The sequence below is a fragment of the Python bivittatus genome, unplaced genomic scaffold (assembly GCF_059951505.1).
Source record: "Python bivittatus isolate LINGU-HERP-01145 unplaced genomic scaffold, Pbiv_v1 ctg000020_np1212, whole genome shotgun sequence".
Taxonomy (NCBI): Eukaryota; Metazoa; Chordata; class Lepidosauria; order Squamata; family Pythonidae; genus Python; species Python bivittatus.
Genome location: NW_028277030.1, coordinates 28,681,033 through 28,697,280, shown reverse-complemented (window position 1 = coordinate 28,697,280; position 16,248 = coordinate 28,681,033).

The following is a 16,248-nucleotide window of genomic DNA, read 5'->3' as shown; positions in this document are numbered from 1 at the left end:
TCAGTTAGGAGCTGATCTTTTGTCCCTCTGCTGTTTGGGCAGTTTCCCTATCTGCTCAAGTGGAAAGAGCTTGTTTTCAACCGAATGCTGTTGGACTGCATCAGCTACAACACCAGTTAGCAATTTGAAAGTTGTTGGCAAGCAGGTAATTAGCCTGTAGTTGCCTGGTGCTACTCCTTTTGCTAGCTCTTTCATTATCAGGTAGGTTTTGCTAGATGTTAACCAATCTTCAATTTCAGCTCCTTGCAATATGTTGTTAAACTGCTTGGCAGTGAGTGGGTGCAGACCAGTCAGATGTTTCAACCAAAAACCATGCAGTTCATCATCAACTGGTGCTGGCCAATTCTTGATCTTCCTTGCCCTTTTCTCCACCATTTCTGCTGTTATTACAAGTTCTTTCATTTCAGCTTCTTTTTTATTCTCATCTACCTCCTTTATCCAAGCTGCATTCCTGTTGCATTTCTTTGGGTTGTCCCATAGCTGTGCCCAGAACTGCACTGTTTCTTCTTTGTCAGGTGTTGACTGGTTCATCGCAGTATCTCCATTTGATGGATTGGTGGAAATGTTTTTGATTTGACTGAAATTGGAGATTCTGTCTATATTGTGCAGTTTGAGCTTCTCATCTGCTGATATTCTTGGTTATGGCTGCTATTTGCTGCTTTATTATTTCCAGTGCTTCTTTGATCTTCTTTGTTTCTAGGTGGTATTTCTTGATTAGGTATTCTTTGGTCTTCTTGTTCTTCAGCTTCTTTTCCTTCATCTGTTCTAGCTTGCTTGCATCTGATCTTAGCATGCTGATCTTATTTTCCAATCTGATCTTCCATTTTGGTGGTGCACTGTTTGACTTTTTTTTCTTGTCCTGAGTCCTGTAGCCCACTCATCACCAGATGTCCAGGAACTAGAATACCTAGTGCAGTCCGTTGACCTGGGTGACAATGGATCTGGTATGGGTTTCTGTAAATTACATCTCACCATATTGTTTATGGGAGAGGGACTCTTCATCTGGTTCCTCTGATGAGACCTGTCCAGTATGGTTGAACCTCTGTCATAGTTCTTATCCTCCTTGGAGCACTGAAGCCCCACAACCATGTCAAGGTAGTACCTTACTGAGGTATATTATTATTATTATTATTATTATTATTATTATTATTATTATTATTTTCTTCTTTACTTTTTGAATGCCACAGCATGTTCTAAAGTGATAATTCATGTGATTTGAAGACCACTGATGGCTATCTGGACAATAGTTAACTATTGTATACATGTGGGCTAAGTATGGATTTAATTTATCTTTAGGAGAAATCCAAATTCTGAATAAAAGTATAATGCTAAGGACTGTGTTAAATAAAAAGATTAGAAGACATCACTGAAAACATATGATTGGGTAAGAAGAACAAGTGATTGCAGATATCTAGTAAGGATGTCTTTGAATATGTTGGTTTGGAAGGTGCGTCTTGCCTGATAAATTTCAATACTTTTTTGCAACATCACACTGGGCTTCTCTTTCTTTTCTTCTCTTTCCTATCCCACCTCTTCTCCAACCATTTTTTCCATTCCTTCCCTCCCCTTCTCTTTTATTCAGTGCACCTGCCTCCTCTTTCACCCATCACCCAGCTGCCTTCTCCTTCACCCATCTCCTATTTTCTTCCTGGTCTTTTTTTTTTTTTTAATCATTTCTGCTGATATGTGATAGGGAAATATGTGTGCCCATGTACTTATAGGTTCCTATGAGTGAGAGACAGTATGATTAGTAGATGCAGATAGTAATCAATCAATTTTATAAATGGAGTAGCTTAGCCTTGAAAGTAAATAAATCAATAATTTTAAACAATAATTATTTACCATTAAAATCAGGTGTCTTATTGATTGATTGATCGTACTGCCTGACTCCAGATTGACTCTGGTTGGTTCATTGTATAAGAACTCTATTAAAAATGTACAGTCTACATAGAAAACAGTAAACAAGATGGCAAATCTGGCCAGCACACAGAAACATATACCCCACATGCAACAAGGGGCTCCAGACAGTCTAGCCTGGGAGAGTAGCCAGGTCCTTAAAGCCCTCCAGAATGTCACCAAGGTGGGAGCCACCCAGATTTCAGAGGGAACCTCATTCCAGAGGGGAGACACTATGACAGAGAAGGAACGTATCTTGGATTCCAGTAGATGACATACTTGGATTGGAAGAATGTAGAGTGCGCCAACCCTCTTGGTTCAAACTGGACCACAGGAGACAGGAGATGCCTCAAATAACCAGATCTCATGCAATGTAGGGTTTTATAGGTGATAACCAGCACCTTGAATCGCACCGAGGAACAAAGTGACAATCAGTGCAGCATGTGGAACATGCCCTTCACTTCTCATGTCTCTGCATTCTTGACCAGTTGAAGCTTCCAAGGGCAGCTCCATGCAGAATCTATTGGTGTAATCAAGCCATAAGGTGAATTTAATTATTATTTTGTGTCCTGTCCTGTTCCATTTTGGGAATGTGTCTCCTGGCAGATATACTGTATATGCATGCCTATTATACTGAATTGTGCACTGACTGCTTGGAATTAACAGGTTCAGAACAAAGGTGGGTTTTTGCGCTCTAATAATAGCAAAAAGAGTAATCCTCAGGAGATGGAAAAATACTTCCAGATATAAAGGACTAGAGATGTGTGACAGCAATTTTTGAGAAAATTAGATATTTGGTTAATCAGAAAATGTCACATTATCTTTCCATTTGGAAAAAAAATCATGGACTGGTTTGATCAGTATTGAGAGCTTAGTTTTGTTTTGTTTTTAAGACTTCCAATTGGGATATAGTTGTAATCACAGATTTTGTTTGTTTGCTCTTTGTTTTGTATAAAGTTTTTCTTTCCTTGAGTATTTGTGTAAGATAAATTGTTCGTTCTTAGTTTATTTTACATTATTTTACGTTGCCTTGTTTCAATATGGACTAATACAAACCTTTAAAAAAGATAAGCAATAAACAGTAAAAAATGTAAATGTGTACATATATGTAAGCATGCCTATAGTAGTTGGACCAGAACTGGGGAGACCAGGTTCAAGTCTTCAGCCACGGATGCTCCATAGGTGAGTTTGGACCTGTCCCTTTTCTTGGCCCAGCTGAGGGAGTCGTTGTGGTAGTAGTAGCGGTAGTCCTTTATTTTGATCATTGACTGGCAAAATTTACATTCAGTGAGAGGGTAGTTGTTGCGGAGAAAAATGGATGAAATGAGCTGCTGAAAGAGGAAAAGCAGGACAAAAATCTCATAAATGTGCCACAAGCAGGCATTTTATGGGGCTAGGAAGGGGAATCTCTAGAACTGATTTAGCTGGAGTTAACATGTTGGGGAGGCACAGGACTTCAGCCGATGTCTATAATTCCTTTCAGTCTATGTTCCTTTGGGTTGTGTTAGCTCAAATCCACTTTTCTTCACTCCCTCCCTCCCTGCCTCTACAACCAGATAGCTGGTTTACCATGTGGTCCTCCAGCCCATGAAGCAGCACAAAGTATGTCAGCATAAATTTGCTCCGTCCCCTCTGCCAGTCTCCATTTGGCCTTATTAACTAAACCAGTGAGTAGTAGTGTGGTCCAAACAATTTACTGTGGGATAAGTTAAGATGCAGCAACTGGTACCTTTCTATGCTAACAGGAAAAGCATCCACCAATTGCTTTCTTTAACATGAGATGGGCTAGGGAAGAAGGCAAGTTTTGACAGATAGCTAGAGTGATGGGTTTAACCATCTGTCACAACTTGGTCTGCTGGGTGGGTGGGGACTTTTCATTCCTGTTTTCTAGTAGGGACTGATGGGCAGGGCACTGGCAAGGATCACCCAGGGTAAGTAGGGGCTGACAGCCAGGGTGCTTAGAGCTAAGCACTCTGCTTGCTGGACTTCCGTTTCTACATGTGTGGACTGTCATGTGAACTTCTGAAAGCGGCAGAGCTGGGCAGAGCCCACTCCCTGCTGTATCATCACCCAGGTTGCTGCCAAACCAGAAAACATATCTACTGCAAGGATTTGTTGAGAGAAGTAGACATTATTACCATCTTGGATCAGAAAAACTCAATTAGCTGGTCTTACCTCCAGGCTGGTACACAACCTTAAATAAGAACTCTCAAATTAGTGGGATATATTTTCTTTTGCATATAATTTTTGTTTTCTTTGGTTACATGTGGCGTTGGTATTCCATAGTATTCCTTTTTCAGAGGGAGTGCTGTAAACATCAAGGGGGGCTATACTGGGCCCCAATTCTACAGGATGCTTCATCGGATTATTTAATTCTAAAAAGTTGCAAATGCAATGTTTAAATGCATTAATGCAAAAGTTACATTTAATGCTTTGATAATGTCCTTCAGAAATCTAGCCAAATAGGTGTGAGATCAGTAGGCTGATGAAATTTGAATTTCTTGGTGAGCAAATTTCTTACCAAGTTTGTGATAGAGACATGGTCTAACTTCCATCTCTATTTTACATGTACCAGGATCATATGACATTTAGATTATCTGTAGATATTCCTTAAAAGGTCTCCCAGGCGACCTATGAGATTTCTAAATAGAATAGTCTACTCAATTAAAATGAGACAGTGTCCCAGCTTCTCTGTAACACAGAGTTTGACATTATTTACATAATTGAATATATTTCTGATCTGTCAAACTATTGGTCTATCTGTGTCCAGCTAAAGGAGGTTTATAATAAAAGTTGTTAAAATGCAGTAATGAAAACAATATATATTAATTATAAAGTTGGCAGGGAAAGCAAAACAAAACAACACCATCATATATTTAACATTCCTCCAGAAAAGGCCTGAGTGAAGACATAGATACTGAACAATCATCTTCAAGATGTAATCATGGACATCTCACAAATTTTAGGGTGCAAGAACCCTAGAGACCAGGTGCTCGTGCAGCAGGACCTCCTTTGATAATCTTACTGGCTAGCTCTGTTGTGACAAAAACTGTCTATCAAGTATCGGCCCAGGTTGTTTTATAATCTTATATGTCAAAAGTAAAACCTAGAACCTGATTTGGTAGCTGCACAAACACCAGAACCAAATCTTCATCTTTTCCTGCCCCATTTTGCTCAGAAAATGCATGTGCTCAAGAACACCATGTGAAATTCTTCCATCTTTTTCTAATCACTGGACAGCTTCAGCTGCTTTCAATAGTTTATTTAAAATTGTGGGAAGAACTACTGTTTTTCCGGCACAACATTTCAGCAGAAGAATTGGACTCCTTTGTATTCAAACAGAATTTTAAAAAATATAACGTTATCTATACTGCCTTTCAAATCTTCCGACGTCTCTACTATCTCAACTATGGTTTACAGCAATAAAGCAAAAGGATTTACTTTAATGGTCATGGAGAGATGACACCCTAATTCTGTGATGTGACAGCCAAGTTGTACACTTTTTTTAGCTTACATATTCTCCACAGAGCTTCTTTTATTGCTTCAAGAGGAAGGCTAGTTTGCACCTGAGATTAAAATCATTAATACAGCAATGTAACATAAAACTAAATGAAGGCTCAACGCCTATTTCAGAAGAATGCACATTACCCAGCAAAGATTTAGTCCTTTTTCAACAGGTAACTCTTTCTAGTTGAAATCAGCAAGGCATTAAAATGCTTACGTTTGATTGAACTGGGATCAAATTGTCACCAGCAATGCTGCAAAAGAGATATAGTACAAAAATACAGAAACTGAGACTGAACAATTCCCTAATTCAGACAACGCATGGGGCAGAAACCCAGCATAAATAATAGTTAAACACCCAAGTAATAAAAAAAGAAAGAGAAATAGCATCCAAATGTGTAAAATATCTTTTTTTTATGCATCTTTGATAAATAGGAATATACATTTTCTTGTTGTTCTCTTTGATTTTATAGTCCTCCTTTTTCATTTACATAGTATATATTCCTTACTGGAACAAGAGAATATAATCATAATGCTGTAATATAATTTATTTAAATCATACCGCGTTGTAGCATTTAAAATGTAGTGAAATTGAAATGCATTCCTTTTTTCCGCCTTTCAAATGTCTTTTAATTTTTGAAAAATTGAACACTAATAATTTTAGAAGCACAAGTGGAAGAAACCCCACTTCTTTGTTTGTTATCTGGATCCTAATTGACTGCAATGGTGGAACAGGCTGCAAATGACATGGCAGCATGGCAGCAACCGTTTATGAACTATTCTTGGGTACAAAAACTGTTGGCTGATATACTTAGCCATAACTCGTTGTTGTGCAAGAGATAAGTTACAACAATGCTGTAAATTTTATTGGGCACAACCTGATTTCATAGAACATTTTGCCTTGTGGGTCTGAATGATTTCCCTTGAATGCAATCATTGTGGTTGCAGTACAAGCTTCTTAAATCCCTATTGGTTTGTCTTATTTTAACCAAATTAATTCCTGTAACCTGCAATGATCGTATCTACATTCCATTGACCTGCTGCTTGCCCGGCTCTTTGCTCCCCACCCAGCCTCTGCTGGATGGCCTCCAAAGAGCTGAAGGTCTTGCAAACCTTCTCTGACTGTAGCACCATTACTCATTTTCAGAGTAATGAAAATGGGCAGGGATCTCTTGGTATAAGGACAGGGAGAAAGAAAGCTACACAGCAGAATGCTTTGCAATGCATTCTGGCATTTCGGAAGTCATAAACAGCCCATTTTGAACAGCTTCTTAAATTGGTTTCAGCACAAGCAGTGGGTAGGAAAACAAACATTTAGGAAGGCCATTTAGAGATATTTACAAAGCCATCTCTTCCAGTTCAAATGGTTAGCTGTGCACCAACCCAATCCCAACCCACTTCCAACCTGACCACTAATGGAGTCTTCCGAGTTCATTCTTGCACTTCACCACATGTGCCCTACACACCAATCAAGGCAAGGTGGGATTTTGCTGTCTGAAGCAGAATGACTAAATGTTAAAATCATCACAAAATCTATACTGTCAGCTCTGGAGTAAAAGCCTTCTCTTCAAGGTGACATTATCAGAGAGTAGCCCTATTGCAATCTCCTCGAAGAAATAATTTTCTGCAAGTGGACCTGCTTCTACAGACATATATGAACCCCATGCCTTTTTTTTTCTTCTCATCAATATTTTTAAAAAGGGAGATATTAAGCAAAGGTTGTGGAGCTAGCAACTGCGCCTCTGCTCACTGATCCATTCACACTTGAGCTAAAAAGGGAAATGCTTGCTAACTTTACACAACAAGGCCACAAGAGAAGCATAAAAGGGCTCATCAACCCACTCCTCCCAACTTCCACAAGTCCCCTCCAGATCACAAATTCCCAGACTCTATCAAAGTTTCCCCTTTTTGTTTTTGCCCATTCCATGCTGTCCACAGCACAGACAAATGGGAATAGCAGCTCATGCTATCAGCTGGTGGTTTGGTGTTGTCCTCTGTTAGGTAAATGGCTTGAGGACTGACTAAGACCACCTTGATTTGTATGAAATATTATTCTGAGGTTCCAGAATAACACGCATCATGTAAAAAATATGCTTCCCTTCTGCATGTTTAGAGCCGATATCCCCAGCAAGCTGTGACTTCTGTGTGTAAACAGAGCATAATGTAATATCGCAAAGCATTAATATCACCTCTCTTTGCCATGTACCCAAAGCATTTTGAGTTTCCTGGTGTTGATCATCAAGTTAGTACTCTTAACTTATGATTCCTTCCAGCAATTCTAGAAACCTTGCTGATCTGAATGTCTCAAGGCTCCTCTTCTGGTAAAGAAGCTGAAGCTGTGATACAAACAGTCTACCCATTTTAAATCCCTCTGCACACCATCTCTTTACTTCAATTACTTTCTTTTTGTTGTTATAAATATTTTATTATTTTGTGGAATGCAATAAAGAGAAGCAAATGTAGAACAGGTATTTGCTAAACAGAAGACTCATCTTTGAAAGTGTAGTTCTAAAATAATGGCAAACAAGAAATAAACAAGAGAATAGGAAGAAAAGGGCAGGGAGGGAGGAGAATGGGAAGAGAACAAAGAGTTAACCAAATAAAAACATATATGAAAAGGATCACCATTTCATCTGGAAGAGATGGGTTGATAAATATCTCTAAATGGCCTTCCTAAAAGTTTGTGTTCCTACCAGCGTCTTGCCACTCAAGAGTAAAGAGCATTAAAAATACAATTAAATAGAAGGCATTACCACAGCATCCTTGTTTCTACTCCCTGGCCCCAAAAGCAGTTTGAAAATGATCCACAACTATATTTAGTTCTACTCCCCTCAAAATGCTGAGAGAAGGAGCAAAGGACTTCATTTAATCATTGGTCTGCCTGCGTTACTGCAGGTCCTAGAATAACAAAAATCCCCTTAACTCTTACTAGTGCATCTTGCCTTCGCAAGGTTGGCGGTGCTACATGGCTCAGAACAGGAAGCCAACAGATGGGAATGGTTTTAATGCATCCGGTTATACTCCTCATGGTGTCATTAAGTCTGGCCTCTAACTTGCTAGTATGGCAGCTATTAAGCCATACAGGGGCACAGTATTCTGCTGTGGAGTAGACCAACCCTAGTGCTGATGTCCTGAGGGTAGCAGCTGAAGCTCCCCATTTTGTTCCACCTAATTTCTGGAGTATGTTGTTCCTAGTATTAATTTTTGTGACCATGTTCTTAACTCTCCTACCCCCTACTGCCCCTTTGTCTGTCAGTCGGTCATGAGGTCCTGAAGAGACATTGCCATTGGAGTTAGAGCTCCAGTATGTACTATGTCTAGACGCCAGACAGAGAAAGGTGAGAGATAAATCAACAATGAATTTAGAGGAGACACAGAGGTTCAGTTCTTCCTTCAAACTGGCTCAGAGTCATTGTGTGGAAGTACTTATACTGTCCTGCTGAATTTGTGATAGAGGAGAAAAGCCAAGCCATAGCTGAAGCTATCAACCTTCAGTTTTGTTTTGCTTTCAGGTTGCACAGACAACTTTGCATTCATTAAGGACAGGGGCTTGCAGATAAACATCACATGACAAAATCCCTTGCTTACAGTTTGAAAGCTGTGTATATTTGACAGTCACAGTTGAGTACTTCTCTGTTTATGGTGAAGTGCTTTCTTGTTTATTTGGAAACAATGTTGTTGGGCACATGCCAGTTTGTAGTGCAACTGCACTTTACTTAAAGTAGATGAGACAAAGAAATTGAGAAAGGATCAAGGCTAGAAGTAGGGTAGCCATGGGCCCTATTTTACAGAGGACAGTTCTTTGCCTGGAAGTGGCTAAGAGAAACTAGTTAAGGTCATACAATTAGAACATTGTTTGTGATGGAGAGTGAAGGAAAGTCCTGCTGGCAAAGCTTCTCAGCAGCCTGAAGTTAAGCACAAAGGTGAGCTAAGCCCTCATATAAATTTAGCAACTGAGTATTAAATTCATAGAACAGGTTTCTGAGAAAAAAAGCAGGGTTATGAGGGCCATCTAATATTACATTGAATGTCACAGATACAATATGATTTCTTCCTAAGGGATCAAAGTCATGGATATGTGTTTGATGAAAGCTCCTGAGATGGAAAATAGGATAGGATCATCCCATTCTAGGTTGAGGGCATCTCTGGGTGATGGCTTCTCTGTTCTCATGGAGAATGAAAGTCTTGGCAAAAGAGGGCATCATTCCAAAGAAGAAAATATTTTCCTACGAGGTACCCTATACCTTGGAGGATGAACAAATACCCTCTCATATTGAGGGTGGATGGGTAATTCAATAATAGTGACATTTGTGAGAACATCTACATAGACTGGTGTCAAGAGTACTCAGCAAATTGAAGCTAGTCTTCAGGTTTGGTTTGACAGCACCAAATTATTTAGGATCTTAAAACAGAAAGGAACTGCAAAGATCTTCAAGAGGATCTGTCCAAACTGGAGGGATGGCCATTAAATACTGTGCATCAAAATATGTAATCAAAAGTAAAGTGGTGTGCGTTGAGGTAAATAATTAATAATGACACATACATATTGATGGGATATGAGGTGGCAGAGATAATCAAGGAAGAGAATTTGTTCTGCTCAAGAACTGAATGAAAACGTTGGTTCAGCATGCATCTGGTCTGGGGGGAAAAGTAGATTTCATGCTTTTATTTTTTATTACATTTGAGTCAGTCTAGACTCCTGGTGCTTACATGGACAAGTCTATGCAGTTTTCTAGTCAATGGTTTTTGTTTTGTTTTGCTTTGTTTTGTTTGCTGTTTCAGAAGAGCTTTGCCATTGCCTTCTTCCTAGGTCTGAGGGACACTGATTGACCAAAGTCGCCCAGTTGGCTTCAGTGCCAAAGGCAGGATTAGAATTCAAGTCTCCTTGGTCCTAGTCCAGCATCATAACCTTTAGATCAAACTGCTTCTCTAATATAAGAAAAAGTGTGTATGTGTGTGTGTGGGAGGGTGATACTGTTCCTGAAAGACAGTTTGTAAATGTCCCTGAATAGTCTTTGGACTTTACTTCTGCTGACTCAGAATTGCTGAGAGCAAGAAGTGAAAATCCCTACCCAGCCTAACCGTGATATCCTCTCACTTTCCTAGACCTTCCACACACCTTGATGATTCAGATCATCCAAGGGGCTGTTATTAGAGGAGGCTGATGAGATATGGAGTTTAGAACAACTACAAATCCCATTTGAACCTCTCTCCTTCTAAAAAGCAGTCAGAGCATTCCAAGTTCTTTTCACGTATGGCTACTGCTCTCGATCTATCACTGGAGCCTTGGGTCAACATTTCTGGTTGGGCGTAATGGAAAAATCATGGTGAAAGAGCTGATCTACATATACGCATCCCCACAAACAGTAATGAGCCATGTCCATTTTATAATATACCTGTAAATGATTGCTTCTTGTTTCAATGCTATTCATAACCCTGGGGAAGAGATCTCTAATACTGGAAAAGCAGGGCTGCTCTTGGGACAGGACCTTCTTTTTAGACACCATTTATTTACTTTTAAACATATTAATTGTCATAGTTCCCCGTCCCTTGCGGCCCACTTTTTATGACTGCATCGGTGTTGGAAGATGCCACTTCTGACTGCCCCAGGCAGATTTGAAATGGGGGGTGGGTAGCAGGGAAGGAAGAGTTGCATGCACTCTTCCTCCTTCCTGCCTCATGCAAAGAGCTTAGAATCATGGGCATCTTTGCCTCCCAGGTGGAAATTTTCTGCCCAGCAACAGGATTAACATTTCTAAGGATGGTGGGGCTGGGGTGGGGGGTAAAAAGAAAGAAATGGCTAGAACAGAACCAAATGCAGAACCAGCTTGCAAAGGTTATCCACCAGACCCTTGCCATTGGGGTGGCAGCAGGGTTGCCCGGCATGCTTCTTTCTATGATGGGCAGTAGCGGCTGCGGAGAGGTGTGTTGGCTCAGGACTCAGCTCGGGATTTGCAAAAAGAGACCTTCCACTTTACCTCCTGCAGGAGAGCTCCCAAGGACAACCGTCTCCTCTTGCAGCTGCTATTGGCACAGGATGGAAGCCGCTTGCTCCCAGGCTGATTAATCATGGATTAAGAGACAAAGTTGGTTGTGTATAAACCAGGCTTTGGACACATCTATCACAAATGATTAATAACACTTCTGACTGTGTCTCAAGTGTGAATGGAAGATAGGAAAATAAAAGAGCAATATCTCGACTAATGGTGAGGGATTTGGCCCAGCTAGGAAGCACAGGGTCTGTAAAATATACTTTTTTATTTCCTGGTGCTCTTCAACTGCAGAATATGTTTATGCATTGCTTTTGTTGACAACCTTCCATCTGGGAGCTGAAGCTAGCATATGTGGGAGTCCCCCCCCCCAATTTTATCCTTACATCAATGGCCCTGTGAGGCAGGATGGCTGAGAGAGGGATCGTCAAGCGAGCTCTGTTTTCAAATGGGGATCCCCAGTCCAAATCCAACATTTTAACCCTGCACCCTTATTAAACAGAATGCATTATAGTCTATTTAATAACTAATTGTTAGGCTGTTCCTTATCTTTAATAGTTTCCTTTCATTTACTTAGCTTTGAGCTTTTTGATTGAATCTCCACATGTGGTGCATATACATGAATATATCACACTCCCTTTCTTTTTTCCGTAGCCTGGATTTTGGGCTGTGAGCCTGAGAGAGGCACGGCCATGTTATTCATATGTGCGAGCTGCTCTGAAACTCCTTCTGGCTGAAAGGCCTTGCAAAACGGCTTTAAATAACGATATTTAAATGTAAATAAATAAAACGTCATAGACCAATCCTGAAGCCACAAAGCATTAAAAGCAGCCTGAACAATAAGGAAAATAACGCCCCAATTTGAAACTGGCATCAGGCGTCGATATTAGATGACTACCATTCCCCTATGGACTTGTGGCAACCATCCATTGGGAGCTCTGCCTGGCTGGGAACAAGAGATGATGCTGGGCACAGAGAACAGTAGGAGCCCAAGGCTGTTGGGGAATTTGGTTAAGACGTTTTGTTAAGCGACTCGTCACCCTTCCCAGGCTGCTATATGGGTCAGATTATCCCTTGAAATGGGCATTTTGATTGTGAATTCTGTCATGTGGGGTTTCTCACTCAGGGTATGCCAAAGGATGTTTTTCAGGCAAAATTCAGGTAGCTGAAGGAATTTTTCAGGTAAAATTCAGGCAACTGAAGGAAAAATCCATAGCTTCAAAAACGACAGGCCAAAATGTCTAGAAGGAAATGTGTGAAATTTAAATGTATTTTTCTCCTTTTTTTAATTTGCAGAAAACAGTTGCAAGTGAACTTGTGAAAAAGTGATAGAAACTGGAAGGGGATAAACGCGTCATTTCTTCTTCAGGAAAATGGTTCGGTGAATCATCTTCCTCCTCCCAACTCAAATGGCATTTGGGTCCATCCAAATAACTGGCCGTGGGTCCTTCAGCTGCATTGTTAGACAGGGTCCACCAGGGGGCATACAAAAACAATCACTATTCTGTGTAGCATTTGGGTTAACCATTATTAAACCTAGTTTTTAAATGTCTATAATAAATTAAAATTAAAATTTTTATTTCATCCCCTCCCAGAAGCCGTTTTGTGAGTATGCTACACAACACAATTAAAGTAATGAACTATGCACAAAATAAATGCTTCTTTTCCCAAATTTGGCACATGTAAAAAAAGAGTAAGGGGTAAAAATTTTATGTTGTGAGATGAAGAGGACTTACGCATTCTAATTATGATTACATCTTAATAAGCTGAAATTAAGCAAACACGAGGCTAACTTTCTGACATGCTTGAAAAAGGGAGAGAGAGGAGAGAGAGAGAGGAGAGAGTCTTTTTCACTGACACATCCATATAAACCTGTTGGCAACAAAATGGAAATAGTTTGCCATTGACTTCTTCTGGGATTTTTTAAAAATCATTTTACTTCTCAGGTTGTAACTATGGAAGAATAACTTGGTCTTGACCGATTGCAAAATAGCATTAAAATAGCAATGGATGGATGAACATCTGAAAAATGAAAATCCAAGGAAACAACATCAGCGAAGGTACGAAGATGCGACTTGAATTCTTCAAAGAGTTTCTAAACTGGCTTATGTATATCACATAAGCCAATCCAGCAAAACAGCATGTTCATGCAGGGCTACCTTTTCTGAGTCATGCTGACCCCCGACGTTCAGCTTCCAGAACCGCTTGGGCACACAACATTCACCCTCCCCACCCCCGCTTTTCTTATTCAGCACGTTTTGCATCTCTCAGTTGCTCACTCTGGCTCTCTTGATAGTAGGAAGCTACTTGCTGTCATACTTCTAAATCATGGGAGAAATACCCTGGCCTCTGTTAAAAGAAAAAGGCAGAAGAAATCTCACGACTCAGACATGATGATGTGGAAAGAAGATTCATCCGTGCCAGAAGCCGGGCAGAGCAGTGCAGCCATAGACAAGGTTCCTCCTGAAGGAAACCACATAGACCATTTGGCCCCGGCTCTCCGGCAGGACCAGAGCAGGCGTGGGATGAAGTCCAAGGTGAAAGGAGCAACCCAGCCAGGGTCAGGTGCATTGAAGCAGTAAGACAGTATTCACGGAAAGCTTGTAGTTTTGTTTTAACATTCCTATGTAGCAATTTAAATATTTTTAAAGGAAAAGAACCATTTCAGGACACTGGGCACAGTATAGGAAATAAAGGACAGTATTCTTGATCCAGCCTGGACAAAAACTGAAAAAATGCCTACTGGGAGATGTAAGAGTGGGACTGAAGCAGGCTGGCCAAAGAGGTGTGCAAACATGGTGGCCAGGAGACACTAATGAACTCCACAGTCACTATGGGCCATCAGCTGGAAGGGGAGGTGGGAAGGAAGCTGCTGAATAGCTGTGAACATAGCAGCCTTGCAACACATGAGGAATTGCCATTCCAGGCTGTGATCAGCCACTGGAGGGATGGGGCATGCCAAGTGCTATAGCCAATCTAGTCACTAGGCTAGAATGAGGCATTGTAGACCAGCCACTCAGAAGAACCAGAAATCCTTTTGAAACTAAACGGCCCTGGTGGTGGGCTGGGGGTTGATGGAGGAGGCCATCATCTGTTCTTGCATTTAAGAAACAGTGGGTGGTCTGTACTGGTGATGGGGTAAGCAGAAAGTGTGGATAGAAAAGATGGGGCTAAAATGAGCCTTTTCAGCAGGTTTGCTTGCTTTTCTTTGCGAGGGCAAGGGATACGTTCTGCCATGATGGTTGATCTCTGAAATCATCTTAAAAAGTGTTGATAAAGGACATTTGATGAAATCATCTTGGCCACACTATGCCTCTCCTTTCCAGAGCTAACCGAAATGTGTCTTCTGTAAACCAGCTTCATTAGCTAACTTTTCCTACTAGATCCATTTAATTTGAAAGTTGACGAGTCTTGTTGCCAGCTGCTGTGAATTCCATTCTTCCCAAAGCTCTAAGCTTCATAAGTACCCCCTCCAGCAGCATCAATTTTTCAGTGATGTGAAACGAAATTGGGCTAACAGCAGAAAATAGAGAGAATTATAGCACAGTAATGATGCTGCTTGGTTTATAGTCCCCCCTCCCACAAACACACAGTTAAATCTTTCTGTGTGTTTAATGAATACTGCCTGGTACCTGCAAATACATAATCTCTTCCACTTTATGCCAGGGTTGAATTTTCTCTGAAATCAGCCATTCCTGATACCTTGTCAGTAAGTCTTTTTCCCTCAAACCACTTATAAAGGAAGATACATTTTTCTATCAGTTTTTTTAAGCCTGGCTTTGTTTCAGAAGTTTCAGAGATTAACCACATGGTTTTACTGTATGTCTTCCAGTGCAAAAATAGATCTAAAATAGATATTTCTGTAAACCTACCAGGAAGATAAAATATGGGATATAGCCTCTTAGGGCAACTCACGCATACATATGCAACGCAGCCATTTTACAATAAAGGAACGTGCTTTTTTCGGCCAAGAAAATGGTTACTTTCTCATAACGAAATACTCCAATTATCTGCTACTAATGTGATCACTTTACTAACCCTAACCCTAAAAAGGAGGGGGCACTGTATTCTTTAGTCAGACAGCTCAATTTTATATGGCCAAAAGATAGTGGTTGTAGAGAGTAAGGAAGATGATGATGATGATGATGATGATGATGATGATGATGATACTACTACTGCATTGGATTTATTCCCCACCCATCTCCTCACAATGGGGAACTCTGGGGGCCTCACAAAGTACAACTTTAACAACACATACATATGTGTTTATCTCTATCTAACATTAACAACTATACTATATGGCCAGCAGCGGTCACTAGGGAGTCACAGTACATCTGGGCCTTTTCCTTCTCTGTAGGTCTTCTCCCGCCAATCGCGTCAGTCGCATCCAGCATTAGGTTGGGTCCAGCACCGGTTCCCATTCCCCGCACAGCGCCGCCGGTTCCTCCCACCGAAATGGGAGTACCTATTTATCTACTTGCAGATGGAAACACTTTCGAACTGCTAGGTTGGCAGAAGCTGGCGACGAGTGATGGGAGCTCACCCCGTCACGTGGGGCCAGGCCTGAACCGCTGGAGTGCTGACCATTTCTGACCGGCAAACTCCAACATCATTAAGCCCTGTGCCACCACGTCCCCTTGATAGGGATATACAGGAGCTGTTGCCTGGGCAAAAAGGTCTGAAGCATTTTTTAAAGTCCAGAATGAGATAATATTCAGAAGTGGCTCAGGCAGACACCTCCCTAATTCAGTGAACTATAAGGAGGAGGAGGAGGAGGACCGGCACAATCAGACTTGCAAGACGGTGTTGTTATAGCCAATCTCAAGAAAAGAAAGTTTAGCCTTCCCATGAACCCCAA